This window comes from Tamandua tetradactyla, chromosome 8, assembly GCF_023851605.1.
Source record: "Tamandua tetradactyla isolate mTamTet1 chromosome 8, mTamTet1.pri, whole genome shotgun sequence".
Classification (NCBI taxonomy): Eukaryota; Metazoa; Chordata; class Mammalia; order Pilosa; family Myrmecophagidae; genus Tamandua; species Tamandua tetradactyla.
In genome coordinates this window covers 53,859,228-53,878,442 of record NC_135334.1, presented here as the reverse complement: position 1 = coordinate 53,878,442, position 19,215 = coordinate 53,859,228, and the positions used below count along the sequence as shown (strand labels likewise).

The 19,215-nt window shown below is 38.6% G+C and overlaps 2 pseudogenes; one reads left to right on the top strand and one right to left on the bottom strand.

Annotated features, from left to right (window-relative positions):
* The window catches only part of LOC143645099 (tripartite motif-containing protein 43-like), a 601,918-nt pseudogene that overhangs the window by 425,575 nt on the left and 157,128 nt on the right, over nucleotides 1-19,215 (bottom strand).
* LOC143643398 (tripartite motif-containing protein 43-like) lies at nucleotides 875-6,344 on the top strand (annotated as a pseudogene).

Sequence of the window (19,215 nt, the reverse complement as noted above, 5' to 3'; positions counted from 1 at the left end):
TTACATTTACAGGAGAGGAATTTCTGATACTTTGCCAAACCAAACCAAATTGAAAAACTCATAATGTTAATTTAACCATCAGCAAACTGAGGGAGATTCTAAGAAACTGATCTATTTGCCTAGTTTGTTAAAATAATCCCAATCCTTTCATCTATTTATGAATTAAAGCGTTTTGCCACCTTATCTTGCTATGTGATTTTGGGATCAATATGATTATTGAATAACAATATGATTTTGGCCTATAATTTTATGTATTACTTGGTTCATGTGGATATAGTTACCAGATATCTTGTAATTTTATACTTGGATTATTTAGATTCTAAAATCGGTAAGGAATATTTTATCCTACATATAAATGTGTTAGATTCTACTCGAACAGAGCAAGTATTGCTCTAAGACTTTCTGCAAGTATATTTTTGGAGAATTCATCATGATAGGATGATTGTGATAATTCAATGAAATAATGATGATACAAGAGCTTAGTTATAGCCCTTGGCTAAGCCAATCAGTGGAAAGTATAGTATTATGCTTGATTTTCAGACCAATAGAACTTATTCCCTAGAGTTTTCAATTGTGTGAAACTTCTGAAACTCAAGAAATTTGGATAAAAGTCATACTTTGATAAAATCCATTTCTTTTATGGAGGAGAGAAGGGGTTAGCAAGGTAGATGCATGATGATTGGGCAAAAACAAAAACAAAAATTTTCCACAGACCCTAAGAACTCTGTTTATGCCTCTGTTTTTCATTTGTGTCACATGCAAAATAAATCCTATTCTGCTGAAGCCACAGGGGTATTACTGAATCATAATCTCAGCAAATTTTCCTTCAGTCTGTATCTCTAGGGCAGAAGAGTAACCTCATCTAAACTTCTTCCCTCAGGAAAATGGACTCAGACATCCCACAGGCCTTCCAGCAAGAACTCACCTGCCTCATCTGCCTGAACTACCTTGTAGACCCGGTCACCATAGGCTGTGGGCACAGCTTTTGCAGGCCCTGTCTCTATCTTTCCTGGGAAGGAGCAGAAGCACCTGCCAAATGCCCCACATGCAGGGAAGAAAGCTCTCAGCAGACACACTTCAAAAACAGTATTCTCCTGAAGAATATGGTGTCCTATGTCAGACGAGCAAGTCTCTGCCAGTTCCTGAGCTCAGAGGAGCATCTGTGTGGGACACACAAGGAGACCAAGAAGATCTTCTGTGAAGAGGACAAGGACCTGCTCTGTTGGCCCTGCTCTAAGTCTCAGGAGCACGAGACTCACAAACACTCTTCCATAGAAGGGGCGGCTGAGCACTACCGGGTAAGTGATGCCTCTGAGAGCACTCTGAAAGCTAGGGATACTACTGCAAAGATTACTGGGAAAATGAGGATCATGATGAAGATTAATCCTGCCTAAGTGCCTAATATGAAGCAGGTACTGTTTTAGGCATAAAGAATAAAATTTTGAATTAAATAAATACATGCTTTCATGGAGTTTTATTCCAGTGGGATGGTGATTAATAATTATTATTGTTCTGATTATACAATATAATGTGCAGGTCATTGTAAACCCTTCAAGTCCAGAAATAATCCCTGCCTACAAAAACTGGAAGACCTAAGAGACCTCTATATTTAGTAAAACTAGGCAAAAAGGATAGTAGTAGAGCACAAAGAATAGAGGACAAGCATCAGTAGAACCACATTCTGAGGCAAGATGCCTATCACAAATTAGCCACATTAAATAAAATCCCTATTATTTCTATAGGCAAATAATTACAGTATAATATATTTGGGGTATTACTGTATGAGAGCTCTCAGAATTGATGATTACTGAGCATTGACCACAGAAATGTTATGATTGCTCCACTCTCCCTAAAGTATATTTACCTAATATCTCTTTCCTTTCTACATCATTTAATGTTTGAAATGTACACTATTTGCTTCTTTTGTCCCTAACTCATAGCTCTTTTTCTGGAGAAGCTCCTAAAGAAAATGAGTTCTATATGGGAAAAGATCCAAGAAAATCAGAGAAATGAAAATAAAGAAAGTAGTAAAATCATCATGTGGAATGTAAGGATGAGACTCTTCCTCTCAGAATCACTTTGAGACAGATATGGTGAAAATTTATCCACTAAGAATTTGAGCTGAAATCATGAGATTCTGAAACAAGTTTATCAGTAGGAAAAAGAATCTGCTTTTTCAACATAAGGTAGCCTGCCTTATTTAAGATTTCTGGACCCTAATTTAACAGTAACTAGTAGAAATACATGAAGGGTTTTAGAGAAGTTCAGTAGCTGTGTTTCAGGAGGTCAGTAAGTTTCTGAGGAACCAAATCAATTTGAGTTCTGAAGGACAAGTAGGTGTTAAAAATGCATGGTTCTTCCTGGTAGAGATTTCTTTGTATGAAATTATATAAATTAAAGAGTATATAATTGGAATCTCTGGTGTTTCATATAATTCTTAGTGCAATGATACCAGTAGGTCATCAGAAAAGGAAGTGTAAACAGCAATTTAAGAAGTGTGCCTGTGATGGTGAAAACTGATAGGTAGAAAAACTAAGAGTAGTAGTCAAAGAATGATGTTGGTTCAACTGGAGAGATTTGAACACCTTGAAGAGGTGAGGAAGAGAAACAAGAATAAGACTGGGGAGGTGGAGAGATACTAAGTTTATAAATATTAGGAGGCAATATGCAATGGAATGAGGAGTCACATCCTTAAATTGGCAGGACAACAAGGGAGCCTCTGCTTAGATAGTAAGAGGGACAAAGAGTCCAGAGAAAGGACTATGAGGATAGAAATTACTTTGAAGCCCTGGGGTTAGGAATTTTAAGAATATCTTATCTGATGGCTTCCATTCTTGGTTAAAAACAAGAGACCAATTTATTAACAAAGATATCAGAATGTTATGAATAATTTACTAAGAATCATAAATTTCAAATGTCTACATGTAGTATTTCAGATGTGCAGGGTATATATTAAAGACATTAACTCTGAAAGGCTTTTCTTTTCTCAGTAATTTAAGAAGTGGATGAAAGTGGTTTGAGGGAAGGATGGGTTTGTGTCTTGTAGTTAATAAAGAATGGAAATAAGTGAAGATGGAAAAGGGATGAATTTACAGTTTCTGAGAAGTGGAGGACATGAATTTAGGGTGCATATAGCTGATTGTTACAATGGATGCAGTTTAAGTGGAGGATATTAAAGTCAGTCTGGTATGTAATCTAAGAAACCATGTCCCTGCAGGATTATGTGAGTCTAAGGAGAATGATAATCAAAACTGCATATAGGCAGTTGAATCCAGATCTCCATGAGGAAAGAAAACATCAATTGGAGAGACTGGAAAAGGAAGGCAAAAAGATTTTATAGAAACTCAAGAAAAATGAAGCCACAATGATTCAAAAGAAGAAACACCTAAGAGAAATGTATGAAGAGCTGATGAAAATGTGCCATAAACCAGATGTGGAGATGCTCCAGGTAAAAACCAAGGACACACCTCAAAATCATTTCTATTAATTCAAGTCCACATCTTTGATCTCCTTTATTTATCTGGTTCCAAAAACTTATTTCCTCATCTCCATTCTCTATGGCGGGGGCTAATTCCTAACTGGAATTAAAAGAAGTAAGCAGGAATTCATATCTTAATCAAGAACAGCAAAGCTTTTATGGAATAAAGTAGATGTCCCAGGGAACATTCCCTTTTAAAATTCTCTTCATGTCTCTTTTCTAATAACCAAAAATGAACAACTTACTGACAGACATAACATTTTTAGCAAAATTTAGGTTTTATGGGGAAATCTGAGGGAAAGCTAAAATTAACTCCTCCTAATGTTTTCTGTCTAGAAATCCTCAGTTTCAGTTACCCTTAGTTGGAGCACATTCCCTCTGGGGTCCAACCCTGGGTAAGGCCACTTTGCAGACAGTCCTGGATGTCTGCACACCCACAGTGACTGCCCTTGTCCTCCTCTCTCCTCACTCACCCGCTGGGTTCTGTGTTCATCAAGAATTTAGATTCTGTCAATGTACTGTTCTGAGACTATCCCCTCAAGAGGAAAGAGAAAATGAATTTATAAGAGTGGGGAAGGAGGGCATTAGGTGGTTACTTTTCTGAACTTTTCTTTTATGGCTAGACAGGAAGAATAGCCAGTTTGTGAAGAACTCTTAAGCTTTTCTTTTTCTCTTTACAGGATTTGGGAGGCATACTGACAAGGTAAGTTTGGCTTTCAGTGTAAACTGGGGCACTGGGAATGCTATTGAGAGATCATCCTATATCTAAAATAGACAGCAAAATGAAGTCATTATTTATTGAGATATTAAATCTTGTACATGCATGTGTGTTTTACTGAATATTAATTTCTTATTCCCCTTTATCAGAAGTTAGTATTGTTTGTCTGTTTCTGGTAGTTCATGGAGGCATGACTTGCGAAATTCATTACAGAATTGGCTATAGGATTTCAAAATCATAAACATAGAGGTAGATGGATTAGGTATGTAGACAAAAAGAGACAGGTACCTCTGAGAAGCAGAGAGTAGACACAGACAGAGAAGAAAAGTAAGAAAGATTCACTGAGAATGGCTCAATTCCAACCCATGATTATGGAGTATCACTACAATATCAGAATAAGGTTGTGACAGAACATTATTTAATTAAATACTTCATATATTTCCTTTTATACTGTGAAGCAGCCTTTGGTACCAGAAAGATTAATTGAAACTTACCCTGAGGGAGTGAGTCAGTGCAGCTGCGCATGCCCCAGCCTGTGAGGCCAGAGCTCAATGCAGGGCCCATCACTGGACTGATAGACAGGCTCAGCCGCTACCGAAGTGAGTGTCAGTAATGGTTTCCCCCATGGGCCAATCTTTCTCTATTAATCTTTCATTTATTAGAGGAGAGCAGCCCATGAAAAGGCATTTATAGTCCTATTTGCCCTATGATAATATAGATAAAACTAAATGTAAAATGGATAAAAGATAAATGTGATTCAGGACATTATTAAATACTTCTGCACGAAGAACCACTCAGAAAAATGGCATCTTGAGGGGTAGAATCAGCTGCAGAACCAATTTCAGTTGTTCTAATGAGCCATCCAGAAGTATAAAAAGCATTCTAATTTTAAATTTGTGCAATTGATTATGTTGATAGGATTAGTGGTATTTTATTTATAAATGGTTTTCCATCAAAGTTTTTTAGTGATTGTATTTGTAATAATGTGCCCTTTAATTGACATAAGTAGAAATAACACATGAATAATCATACAACAACTAAATGCAGGAAACAAGAATTTTTGAGCAAGAACAATAAAGCAATTTGGTGGTAGATGAGACTGTATATGGAGCTAGAGAATAGATCTAAATCAGGATAGATCTAGAGGATGGAGAAAGATTAGGTCTGAGATGGGGCCATGTGTAAATGAAAATTCTCAGTAGGAAACCAGTTTTATAAAGACATATTTAGATTTTTTCTTAAGTATTAATTTGCTTAAATGGAATACACATACCTCTGAGAAAGCTGTCACCATTTATTTAGGCTGAAGTGTATGTATTTTTCCTGAGAAGGGGCAGTGAAAAATTTATACTGTTGTTGACTTGGCTTCCATGCTCAGATGTCCAGTTTCAGATGTGTCATGAAATATAATGAACCGGAAGTTGGCCTGAAAATGTTCCCATTTATACCTGAATTTTTAGAAATGTTTTCCACTGTGGGTAGGTATGTGTTTCTTCTATATATCTTTGAATAGCGTTTGAACCTGCTACTTTCCAGCCAGTGCTAGCCTTTGAGGTTGCAGCCTGTTTTTTTCCAGTGAGACTCTGGGTAGAACTTTTCATCTCATAGGAATTGGAATGCTGATTATGACTGCTAAAAATCTCTTCACTTACAGTGGAAATTTTCTTCAATAATGAAATATGCAATCACAACAGCGTGCTGTTTGATGATCTGAGAAGACTGACGTCTGCAGGTGGTCATCAGGATGCAACTCTCAATTCTCAAAGATTGAACAGTTTTGCTTCAAGGGGGACCCAGGTCTTCACCTCTGGGGAACATTACTGGGATCTGGATGTGGATGATTCTTGCAGCTGGGCTCTAGGAGTCTGCAGGGATCCCTGGATAAGGAAGAATGGCCCTCTAATTAAATCTGAAGAAGCATTTCTTCTTGTATGTATGAAGGAGGACAACCATTACAGTTTCTTCACCACCACCCCAGTATTTTGTCAGTATATACAGAAACCTCTGGGCCGTGTTGGTGTGTTCCTTGATTTTGTCAGTGGAAGTCTGAGTTTTTTTAATGTTGCCAAAAGTTCTCTCATGTGGAGCTTCCCCCCTGGCTCCTTCAGTTTCCCTCTCCGGCCTTTCTTCTTCACTAGTGGTGCATGATCAGGGTTAAGCCAGGAACCTCATTGTATGTCTGAGAGCTTCTTATCTGGGGGAGCCCCTCTCTACTGTAGCAAATCAATAACACTTTGTCTTTTAGCTTGTTATACTTTCATGCAATAAAATTTTATTATTATCAAATATGAAGATAGTACAAAATGAAAAATGTTGTTGATTCACTTTAAACTAAAATAATCTCTATGGTCCATTACTTAGAATATATGCTGTGGTTGTTCATCTGCTTTGAGAACCTATTGGAGTTATGCGAATATACCTGTGGATATGTGGTTTCATCTAATGGTCTAAGGCAGGTGAGGCAGGATAGAATAGGGCATCACAGCTGTGGTTCCTGGTGTTCTATCCAGCTCCGAAAGAGTTAATGCTCAGCTGCAAACTTAAGATGCAAACTTCTTGGACAAAAATATTCCCTAAAGCCCTGAAGCCTCCCCAAACCTTACAAGCTTGTAAAATCATGAAGGGGAATCTTAGCCAATGTTAGAAGGCATGGGGTCATAAAGGTTGTTAAACAACCCCCCAGAGATAAGTTCTGGTACCTGAGGGTAGGCCACAATTTCTGACAGTTATCTCCTCCTGGAACAAATAAGACACTTGGTATTCAAAGATTGAGATGGAAGAGCCCTGAAAAGACTTCCCTATAAAACAAGCTCAGTTACCAATGGCATATTTCAAGTTTATTCTCGAATGTCCGTTCACATCAGTGGGACCATACAGTATTTGTCCTTTAGTTTTTGGCTGGACTCACTCAGCATAATATTCTCTAGGTCCATCCATGTTATTACATGTTTCATAAGTTTATCTTGTCTTAAAGCTGCATAATATTCCATCGTATATATATACCACAGTTTGTTTAGCCATTCTTCTGTTGATGGACATTTTGGCTGTTTCCATCTCTTTGCAATTGTAAATAACGCTGCTATAAACATTGGTGTGCAAATGTCTGTTTGTGTCTTTGCCCTTAAGTCCTTTGAGTAGATACCTAGCAATGGTATTGGTAACAGAGTCCAGCAGGAGTTAGAAACAGGGTAAGACAATGGGTAATTGAAGCTGAAGGGATACAGACTGTGCAACAGGACTAGATACAAAAACTCAAAAATGGACAGCACAATAATACCTAATTGTAAAGTAATCATGTTAAAACACTGAATGAAGCTGCATCTGAGCTATAGGGTTTTTTTTGTTTTTTTTGTTGTTTGTTTGTTGTTTTTTTTTTACTATTATTATTACTTTTATTTCTTTTCTCTATATTAACATTTTATATCTTTTTCTGTTGTCTTGCTAGTTCCTCTAAACCGATGCAAATGTACTAAGAAACGATGATCATGCATCTATGTGATGGTGTTAAGAATTACTGAGTGCATATGTAGAACGGTATGATTTCTAAATGCTGTGTTAATTTCTTTTTTTTTTCTTTCCGTTAATAAAAAAATAAAAATAAATAAAAATAAAAAAAACAAGCTCACACACTGCCACTCTAGGCATGTCTCTGCCTTGAGCATGTCTGTGTTAATCTCTTTAACATGTGGTTTATCTCTCTGTAATAAACTTTACCACTTATTCCTATTGGCTGACTCGTCTCTGAATTCTTTCTGCAATAAGATCCCTGAACCTGCAACAGGGCTCAGCTGACTCAGCAGGGCACTGGATACACAGGAACATTAAGTTCTTACAACATGGACCTGGTAATCATCTAAAATACTATTCTCCCTCATCTTGATCTAGGAAAATCCTACTTACCAATGTACCCTGGGAGGACGCCCTTTATGGGGAAAGCTGCTCTGACTGCAGGACCAGAATAGGTCTATTTTCATACGGACCCAGAATAGCAGGACCTTTACTGTTGTGTCAGTATAAATTACAAGAGGAAAAAGACATGTCTTTTGTAATCATTGCTACATTCTCAGCATGTAACACAATGTCTAGGACATACCCAGGACTTAACAAATATGTGTTAAATGAATATATTAAGAAATGAATAAGATGATTGCCTTATTTGCAATTGGGTTCGATCCCAGTGCACTGCTCCATAACCTCTGCTGTGGTGCTACATAGCATTCAGAAGCCTCACCAAATTACTTTTCTGAAAGGAAGAAAGGATGTTAGTTCTGAGACATTTATAGTTACAAAGATTTCTAATTAATCATTGAAAACAGTCAATATTCAAAAGAATAACCATCGAAAATGACAAAATATAGGTCATACCAATGGAATAGGCAATGCTGAAGAAAATATATAATAAAAATTACTTAGTCTAGTGAATGTCAAGGTGTGGTTCCCATTTCAGCAGCAGCATCTGGGCTATATTAGATATACAAATTTTGGGGTCACACCCAAGACCACCTCAATCAAAAAAATTACATCATTGGGTCTATAATCTGTCATTTAACAATCCTTCCATGTGACTGATTTCGACTAAAGTTTGAGAAATCCTGGATTAGGTTGATTTGAAGATCTAAAGGCTCAATAAATTTCTAACACCTCAAAATCAAGCTATGACTAGATGCAATTTGATTCAATAGGGTAGATTGAATGTTTCCTAATAAAGAAAAAGTTTAATAGAAGAGAGTAAGCTGTCAACAGAATGATAAGAATTCAGAAAATGAGTAAAAATTCTTGGATAATAAGCTTTTTCATGGAAGATAACAGTCATATATTTCTTGAATCACTAACAGCAACAGAGAAAAAAATAAATTCCTTTTCCCCACATCAGAAAATACTGGAAGCAGACAATAGTCAAAAAATATTCCAGATATAAGTATATCAAAAAAGTAATAAGTTCAGGGCAGGTAAAGGTGGCTCAGTGGCAGAATTCTTGCCTGCCATATGCCGGAGACCCGGGTTCAATTCCTGGTGCCTGCCCATGTGAAAAAAAAAAAAAAAGTACTGAGGTCAAAAAATAACAAATAAAAAAAAGAAAACAAAAAAGTGATGCGTTCAAATTGAAACACAGGGATCCCAGAAGAAGAATGAGGGCCTTTAATCCTGTATAGCTTAATGTAATGCCTGGATACATCCGAGAATATATTAAGCAGATAATTAAAAAGTATTGGCAATGTTCCCTGATACTGTGCCAAACATTTGGGACACCCAAATCAATAGACCAAGCCCTTGATGTTGAGGCTTACTGTTGTGAAGCTTATGTAGATGCAGAGAAGCTTAGCCTACCTATAAGTATGCCTTGGAGTTACTTCTGGAGGACCTCTTTTCTTACTTAGATGTAGCCTCACTCTCTCTAAGCCCAACTCTGCAAGTGAAATCAGTGCCCTCCCCCCATGTGGGACATGACATCCAGGGGTGAATGTCTCCCTGGCAGCACGGGAGATGACTCTCAGGGATCAGTCCAGCCCTGGCACAGTGGGATCAACAATTCCATCCTAACCAAAAGGGGGAAAATAAGTGTAACAAAGTATCAGTGGCTGAGAGATTTCAAAGAGAGTTGAGAGGCTACTCTGGAGGTCCCTCTCAGGCAATCTTCAGTAAATTAAGATTTTAGTTATCAAAAACACTAAAATGGGAGGGAATCTCTTATCCAAAGGCCCTGGGTGATGCCTGGCAGTCCTGGCTTGGAGGCTTGTAAGGCACTGGAGCTGGAGTGGGGAACGGGATCCAGGGCTAGGGGTCTTCAGTCCTGGGTGGAGAATCTAAAGCCTGGGTGGAGGGCATGGTGGAGGCAGGATCTTGACTAACCTTAGTGGCCACCAGCCAGGCACTCCCTGACCCCGTTTTCCAGCTTCACTGAGTCACTGTCCCATACCTCATCCAAGAGGCGCAGAGCTCCCTCCTTTCCTAGGTCACTTCTCCCTCCTTTCCTATGACAACCCAAATGGGCTTCTAGAGCTTCCCTCCTGGTACTTGCTGACATAGGGGTGCGATGGGGGAGCCACTCCTCACAAATCTACCCTTCAGTGGGTCCACCCCTCCCAGTGCTATGAGCATCTGGAGCCTGGTGTTGAGAAACTCTGAGGCCAGTCCCACCCACAACCCTCAGCTAAGGCTGCCTTACCTAACTCACTGCGCAAAATAAAACACTGCGCATGCTGAAGGGAGCCGGTGTTTCTCAACCTCGTTGGTATGAGCAAAGAAAGAGAAGGCATGAATAAGTAATAAGAAGAATGAAAGGACCCACATATTCTCACCGGGCCCAAAGTTATCATTATCAGTCCACTAAGGATGCTTCATTAAAATCCTCATGATTAGGTTTAGAGGGTGTGAATTTGACTACATGAACTGAGGAAGACTGCAAATGACACTTTATTTTATAATCTGGTTTTCTGCTCATAATACCTCAAACCTGGTCGAAGATGTCATCTAAGTCATAACTGTGTTTCCTCCTCCTGCTTTCCCTAGGTGAGCCACGCAGCGATTCTGCTTTAATCCCTGCTATACAACAGGTGCCAGATTTTTGGAACATGGCAACTGCTACTTATGAGGCCTCAGCTACATAGTGATGTTCCCTTCTCCTCCTCTCACTCCATTTCCAGTTGTTGCCTCTCTGAAATTGTTTGCCTCTCCCAGAGAAGACCTGGAATAATCCTCAAATGTTTTAGATTTTTAAAATAATATGCAGTGTTAATATCTGTCTTCTTGCAACTTCAACATTAAGTTTATTTTTTACAGGGCAGGCTCTGGGGATTGAACCCAGGTCTCCAGCATGGCAGGCAAGAACTCTGCCAATGAGCCAATGCTGCACCGCCCTCTACATTAAGTTTTGCAGCTAAAATATCCCCATCCTCATCTCTACTTTCACTTGTGCACAGGTAATAAAAATCCTGGGTGTCTTTTAGTAAAGAAAAGAAAAAAATAAAGATGGAAAGAAATACCTCACTAAAATGTAGGTCCACCTCAGTGAAAACAACATAATTAATGCTGCAATTCCAACTGCTTGGGTATAAGGACAAACTCGCCTATTCACTAAGTCTCCTGGTAGAGGTAAATGGAAGGAGTGGACGGCTAAGTGTTTGTTGTTGTTTTAAATTACAAGATGGCACTGCTGCTCAGTACAGCCTGTGGATCTGAGACTGTACTGGGAGGTTCTATCCTCCTTTTCCTAATTCATATCTAATCCTTTGTCATTTTCCTGTTCATTATAAAATGAAACAGCCTCATATTTACATATACTTGATAAAATTATACTTCTTACAATATTTAAACTCAGAATATGTTCTTAGAGGTGAGTAATATGAGAAGGGAAATGGTGAGCTGCTGGGGTTGGTTGCATTCCACAAGATTCATAGGAGTTTCCTCAAAAATTTTTTACAAGTGTGTGGCCCCCACAGCCAGGATTTCAAGACAGGAAGTGGAAAGGGAATACATTTCATAAAACTCATCTTTCCACATAGTACCAAGTAAAGATACAAAATTGTAATTATTAGATGGAGTGTTTTCCCATCTGGAATCTGATAGGTCAAAGCATTTAATATTACTTGAGAATTTGAGAAACATGAGGTTTGCAAGACCAAGAAAACACTACTAAAATAAATCAAAGAAGGATTAAATAAATGGAAGGACATTCTGTGCTCATAAATTGAAAACCAAATATTCTCAAGATGTCCATCATACCCCCAAAATTTGTAGATTCAATACAAACAATAAAATTTCCAACAAATGTCTTGTCAGTATCAGGACCATGTGTCAAGTGAACATTTTCAGAACTAGTGCAAATGCCTGAGGCTTCAAGGAACCTCATATGGCAGGGTTCCCAACCTGTCCATGCATTACAATTACCTGGAACATTTTAAAATTCCAAAGCTCAGGCCACAGGCCAAATCAATTCATGAACAATCCCCAGGATGGAATGCAAGCATCAGTAATGTTTGAAGATACCAAGTGATTCTAGTATGCAGATACATTTTGGATCCACTGCCATCTAGAGTTATGGACCTGTCATTTCCTAGTCTGGGTAGGAATATGCAGTGAGAACAGATTAAAACAGGTTTTGTCTTTCAATATAAAGTTTTGAAATGGCATCTATGATATTAATAATACTTAATGAAGGGGGCATCTAACATGCAGTTACAATGCATTATAGCAACTAATAGTTGACTCACAGGGACTGGGGAACCCCAGAGGAAGGACTACTATTCCAGTCTTGGGCCCCAGTGAAGATTAGTGCTTGAGCTGAGGACTAAATTTACTCCTGAGCAGGAGGTGCTTCTTGGAAGAAGCTCTTAAGCCCATGAATGGGGCAGAAAGAAATTATAGGCAACTGGGTAGAATCGTATCACAGGTGTGTGAGTGTGCAATGTGGAACTGGAGAAAATTTAGGAGAATCGGCTGGTTCATAAAGGACCCTCTATGATATACCAAGTGGTTTAGGATTTATTAAAAAAAAAATACAGAAGAATCACAGTAATCAAGTGAATAAGTCCAGCTTTGTATTTCAGATATATTAATCTAGAGGACATAATGTAAAGTGCTTATTCTGGGGGCAAAAAGATCATTTAGGCTTCTGTAGTAGAAATGCAAGTAAGAAGTTAGAAAATTAAAACATAAGGTGGGAAAAAACACATTCATGATAAATGAATGAAGTAGGAAGAATATAATTCAGGAATTATTTCCAAGTAGGAAAAAAAGAAGAAATTGCTTAGGGTGACCCCATAAAAGGTAATGTGAATCTTGGGGAAGATGATGGTAACTTTCAGGTTTTGAGGTATGGAATAAATGAAATTACATGGGACACTTTGAATGTGACTATGTAACATAGAAGCCGAGGTTGCTAACACTCAATTGGAAGAAAGAGAAATCTGATGATTGATTAGCATTTATGTATTTAAAACTTGATGAGAAAATTGTGAACTGGTAGATTGTATAAAGTCAGAAGAGAAAGTGGTCAAAGATAGAATCCTGAGAAAGCCATAAAATAAAGGACGAAATAAGGAAAATGAGACAATTAAGTAAATGAAGATAAGTCAAGAAACATCTTAAAGAAAATTGTATGTGGAAAAACAAATCAAATGGGGCAGCATTAGTAATATGTTAATTGAGTCCTTTCCATGTGCCCTCAATTTTACCAGCATTATAGAATTATCATCATAACTAAATACAGCTGAGAAAACTGGGGCCTGGAGTGGAAAAGATGGCCCAGGATCTCCTCTCGCCTTTCCTCTCATTAACTCCTAGTGGGCAAGGATTCAGGATTAAGTGAAATAGCATGCTATTAATAGATACTGGAAACTGCACTCTGTTCCAATACAATCAGAAAATTGTGTTTTTATTTCCAGCCCAACTCCTGATATGTGCATGACTTTGGTCAGATTTCCTTAAGTTTCTTTGATTGTTTATACATTTGGAGAATTAATTTCCCATTTTTGATATTCATCTAGGATTCCTGTAACAAAAGTCGTGACCAGACATAAGACATATTGATCTTCTAGACCCCTGCACACTTCAAACTTTTGGGGGCTCTGAAATCTACAAACTTGTTGTAAAGGATGAACCTAAACTCAGTTTTCTCACTTGAGCAAATCAGAAAGGATATCTCTTTGTGAGAAGCTAGGCAGAAAACTGGAAAAGTAGGGGAACGTACTTAGGACATGGAAAGGAGGTCAGTGGGGACTGCATCCTTCAGTCCAGTCTGGGGGGGGGGGGGCAAAGATCATGAATTTATGCATGTCTCTCCTCTCACCTGCAATCCATTTTCACAGAGATTTGGGAAACACAACTACCACTGACTGCATTACTACAATCCTCATCAAGAGAAAAATCCCATTAACAGAAAGGGAGGAGCCTGCAAGAATCACAAACAGATGATCAAATCAGAGTTGAGTGATTATCTAGTTTTATCCTTGGAAAACTGACATTTTGTAGAAAGCTGGAGGGATCTTTCTTATATCAAGTAAAGCAGCGCCTCAGGAAATGTTCAGATTAATTTGACATCATTTCTCAATAAATGTGTAGTAACACTGTTCTGTATACACAAGTAAGAACATGTTATAGAGGCTCTTTTTTCTCCTAATATCCTACCCTATCCTTAAATATGTATTTGTAATTCTGTAGATAATAAAAAAATAACACTTCATATTTTCCTCTCATAATATCAGTATTCTCTGGCATGCTTACCTTTTTATAAAGTTCTTCTGCTTGGCTGTTTCATGATCTTTGTCTTGTTTGTTAATGTAGATTTTAAGAAGCAGTTAGTATATCATAACTACTTTAAGGGTCTTATAAATGTCTCTCTCTCTCTTTTTTTTTCCTAGTGTAGTGTTCTCAAATGGGAGTGATTTTTCCTTCTGAAGGCCATTTGTTCTTACAAATGGAGGTAATTTGTGCTGTCACAACTCAGGTCTGCTACTGGCATCTAGAGGGTAGCTGCCAGGGGATGCTACCAAACACCCTACAATGCACAGGACAGTCCTCCCCACCCCCACCCCCACACCCACTTACAGCTTGTGCAAGAAATATCCAGGCCCAAATATTAATAGCTCTACTGTTGAGGAAAACTGAACTAGAAAATCTTCAGATCAGTAATAATGTGTTTAAGCAGCCAGTAACTGAGAACAGTAGGAGTTAGGCATAAACTGCAAACTCAAAATGAGAATAAAAGACTTCAGTTCTAAGATTCACTTAAGACTCTGAGAAATAACTCTAGTTGGGTCATTTAACGTCACATGTACTAGAGAACAATATTTTAACTTGGGCTGCTTGTCACTGTAAGAATTTCAACTTTCAGTCTGTAAATAATTTTTTATTATGTGAAATTTTTTTAAATCTGCATGCGTTCTTGAATTCCTTCACTGCTGTTTATTCACAATGACATGTGCTAGGTATCGAGGAGCTGCAGAAACAAGACACGCCAGTTTCCGACCCTCATGAGGGCCAAAGTCTGGTCAGGGAACAAATCTCTGAACAATCACTTAGCTACAATTTGGGCCAGCGCTGGGAAAGAAAACACACAGGATCCTATGGGGAAATACAGTGAACGGTGAACCCAGGATGGAAAATATGACATTTGAAGTTAGGCTTGAAGGGAGGTGGTGGTGACCCTTAGGTGGGAAGGGGCTTTGTGAATTCAAATTACTGTAAATGAACTTTGAATCCGGTGGGAGCATCAAACAAAAGAGGAAAGAAGTGAGCAGGGGCTCAAACACTTAGAGCACTATAGTTCTCATTATATCTTTTATCTGGAACACATCTCCCCACATCTTTCCTGTTTGTTTTTTCCTGATGACCTGTGGTATAAATGGAGCAAGAAGCAGAGAAAGAGCAGAACCTGGAGGGTTGTCATGATAAGTATTGGCTCCGACATCAAATCTTCCATCCAACAGAATGAAACAGGGTGGACTAAATTCCCGGAGGTTATTTCTATTGAAAAAGAAAACCAAAACCAGGGGGGCCAAGGTGGCGGCTTAGTAAAGTGTGCGTGTTTTTAGTTCATCCTCCAGAACAACTACTAAATGACCAGAAACAGTACAGAACAGCTCCCGGAGCCACGACAGTGACCGGACACACAGCATACCCCAGTCTGGACCAGCTGGACTGGCTGCGAGTCTCCAGAACAGTGAGTTCCCCAAGCTGCATGCAGTTCCCCAAGCCGCGGCAGCAGGCGCCCGGCACCCCTCCCCCACAGGCAGCTTCCCGGAGGGAAAGGAAAGAGTCTCTAACAGTAGCAGGGACTGAGTACAACCAAACACCAATAGTGGCATTAATAAACAAATTCTGACTACTAAAAATAGGCCCGCAGCTCAGTCGAAACTGGTCAAGGTGGAGGTCGCCTATTGGGCTAACCGAAAAAGAGGAAAGGGGATGAAATGGAACCTTCTGAGGCTGTTTCGACGGAGGCTTGGCTGCCTCTGGATTCAGTGGCAGGATTACACACACTGTAACTGCCCCAAATGCAGAAACAGGCTGCTTTCAGGGCTGTCTCCCACCTCAACCTTCCCCATGGGAAGGGTGAAACACAACTTAGGTGGAATCCCTCTCTCAAGGAATTCAGACCCCAGGGCTTTGCAATTTGAAGCCATTAAAACCAGTGTACAACCTTTCCTCTGTCTCCACCGTGCCCCCAGCAGGGAGAGCCTTCCAAAGTTAAAGGAGCCACAACATCTTTTGCTGGTGGGACCCGCAGACAGACAAGCACCACATACTGGGCAGGATAAGAAAAACAGAGCCCAGAGACTTCACAGGAAAGTCTTTCAACCTGCTGGGTCTCACACTCAGGGAAAACTGACACAGGTGATTCCTTCCCCCCGAAAGGAGGCCAGCTTAGTCCGGGAAAACCTGGCTGGAGTCTGTAATACCTATGTAGACCCTCCTAAGGGTGGGGAGGGAAAAGGCACATTACAAGCAGGACAAGAAACAAGAAAACAAGAACTGAAAAATTACTGTCTGTTAAACAAAGCTTAAGCTAGAGGCCCAGAAAAAGCTGAAGTGAAGGTCAATGAACAGATAGACAACAAACTCATCTAGCAAGAAAACCCTAGGTAAGATAAGTGAAAGCAATCTCCAGAATAAACTAATTAAGGTAATTAAATGTCCAGACACCAGCAAAAATAACAAATCACACCAGGAAAATTGAAGATATGGCCCAGTCAAAGGAACAAACCAATAGTTCAAATGAGATATAGGAGCTGAGACAACTAATTCTGAATATATGAACAGAAATGGAAAACTGCTTCAAAAACCAAATCAATCAATTGAGGGAGGACATGAAGAAGGCAAGGAATGAAGAAAAAGAAGAAATGGAAAGTCTGAAAAAACAAATCACAGAACTTATGGGAATGAAAGATACAGTAGAAGAGATGAAAAAAACAATGGAAACCTACAATGGTAGATTTCAAGAGACAGAGGTTAGAATTAGTGAACTGGAGGATGGAACATCTGAAATCCAAAAAGAAACAGAAACTATAGGGAAAAGAATGGAAAAATATGAGCAGGGGCTCAGGGAATTGAATGATAATATGAAGTGCACAAATATATGTGTTGTGGGTGTCCTGGAAGGAGAAGAGAAGGGAAAAGGAGGAGAAAAACTAATGGAGGAAATTATCACTGAAAATTTCCCAACTCTTATGAAAGACCTAAAATTACAGATCCAAGAAGTGCAGCACACCCCAAAGAGAATAGATCCAAATAGACATTCTCCAAGACACTTACTAGTTAGAATGTCAGAGGTCAAAGAGAAAGAGAGGATCTTGAAAGCACCAAGAGAAAAGCAATCCATCACATACAAGGGAAACCCAATAAGACTATGTGTAGATTTATCAGCAGAAACCATGGAGGCAAGAAGACAGTGGGATGATACATTTAAATTACTAAAAGAGAAAAACTGCCAACTAAGAATTCTATATCCAGCAAAATTGTCCTTCAAAAATGAGGGAGAAATTAAAACATTTTCAGACAAAAAGTCACTGAGAGAATTTGTGACCAAGAGACCAGCCCTGCAAGAAATACTAAAGGGAGCACTAAAGACAGATACAAAAAGACAGAAGAGAGAGGTGTGGAGAAGAGTGTAGAAAGAAGGAAAATTAGATATGATATATAAAATACAAAAGGCAAAATGGTAGAGGAAAGTACTACCCAAACAGTAATAACACTAAATGTTAATGGACTGAACTCCCCAATCAAAAGACATAGACTGGCAGAATGGATTAAAGAACAGGATCCTTCTATGTGCTGTCTACAGGAAACACATCTTAGACCCAAAGAAAAACATAGGTTGAAAGTGAAAGGTTGGGAAAAGATATTTCATGCAAATAACAACCAGAAAACAGCAGGAGTAGCTATACTAATATCCAACAAATTAGACTTCAAATGTAAAACAGTTAAAAGAGACAAAGAAGGATACTATCTACTAATAAAAGGAACAATTCAACAAGAAGATATTACAATCATAAATATTTATGCACTGAACCAGAATGCCCCAAAATATGTGAGGCATACACTGCAAATACTGAAAAGAGAAATAGACACATCTACCATAATAGTTGGAGACTTCAATTCCCCACTCTCATCAATGGACAGAACATCTAGACAGAGGATCAATAAAGAAACAGAGAATTTGAATATTACAATAAATGAGCTAGACTTAACAGACATTTATAGGACATTACACCCCACAACAGCAGGATACACCTTTTTCTCAAGTGCTCATGGATCATTCTCAAAGATAGACCATATGCTGGGTCATAAAGCAAGTCTCAACAAATTTAAAAAGATTGAAATCATACACAACCCTTTCTCAGGTCATAAAGGAATGAAATTGGAAATCAATAATAGGCAGAGTGCCAGAAAATTCACAAATACCTGGAGGCTCAACAACACACTCTTAAACAACCAGTTGGTCAAGAAAGAAATTACAAGAAAAATTAGTAAATATCTCGAGGCAAATGAAAATGAAAACACAACATATCAAAACCTATGGGATGCAGCAAAGGCAGTGCTAAGAGGGAAATTTATTGCCCTAAATGCCTATATCAAAAAAGAAGAAAGAGCAAAAATTTGGGAATTAACTGTCCACTTGGAAGAACTGACTCAAGAAGAAATAGATGACTTCAACAAACCTTTATCATTTTAAGGATTCCCTTGTATTCCTATCCTTTGAAGTGTTTTCAACAGGAAAGGATGTTGAATCTTGTCAAATGCCTTCTCTGCATCAATTGAGATGATCATGTGATTTTTCTGGGATTCATCGGGGGATCACTCTGGACAAACCAACAAAATCTCATGTGCTACCTGAGATTCCAAGTACTTATGACATTCAATCAAACTATCTACAGGAGTTAATTAGGAAATGCTCTAGTCAAAATCTAAATTTTGCAACAAATAAACATTTTTTTGCTTTAGTCTTACACATAATGTGACATTTTGAAGTATTAATTATCATCTATTTTCAGCACCCTGCAGTAATGACAATCCTTTGTTC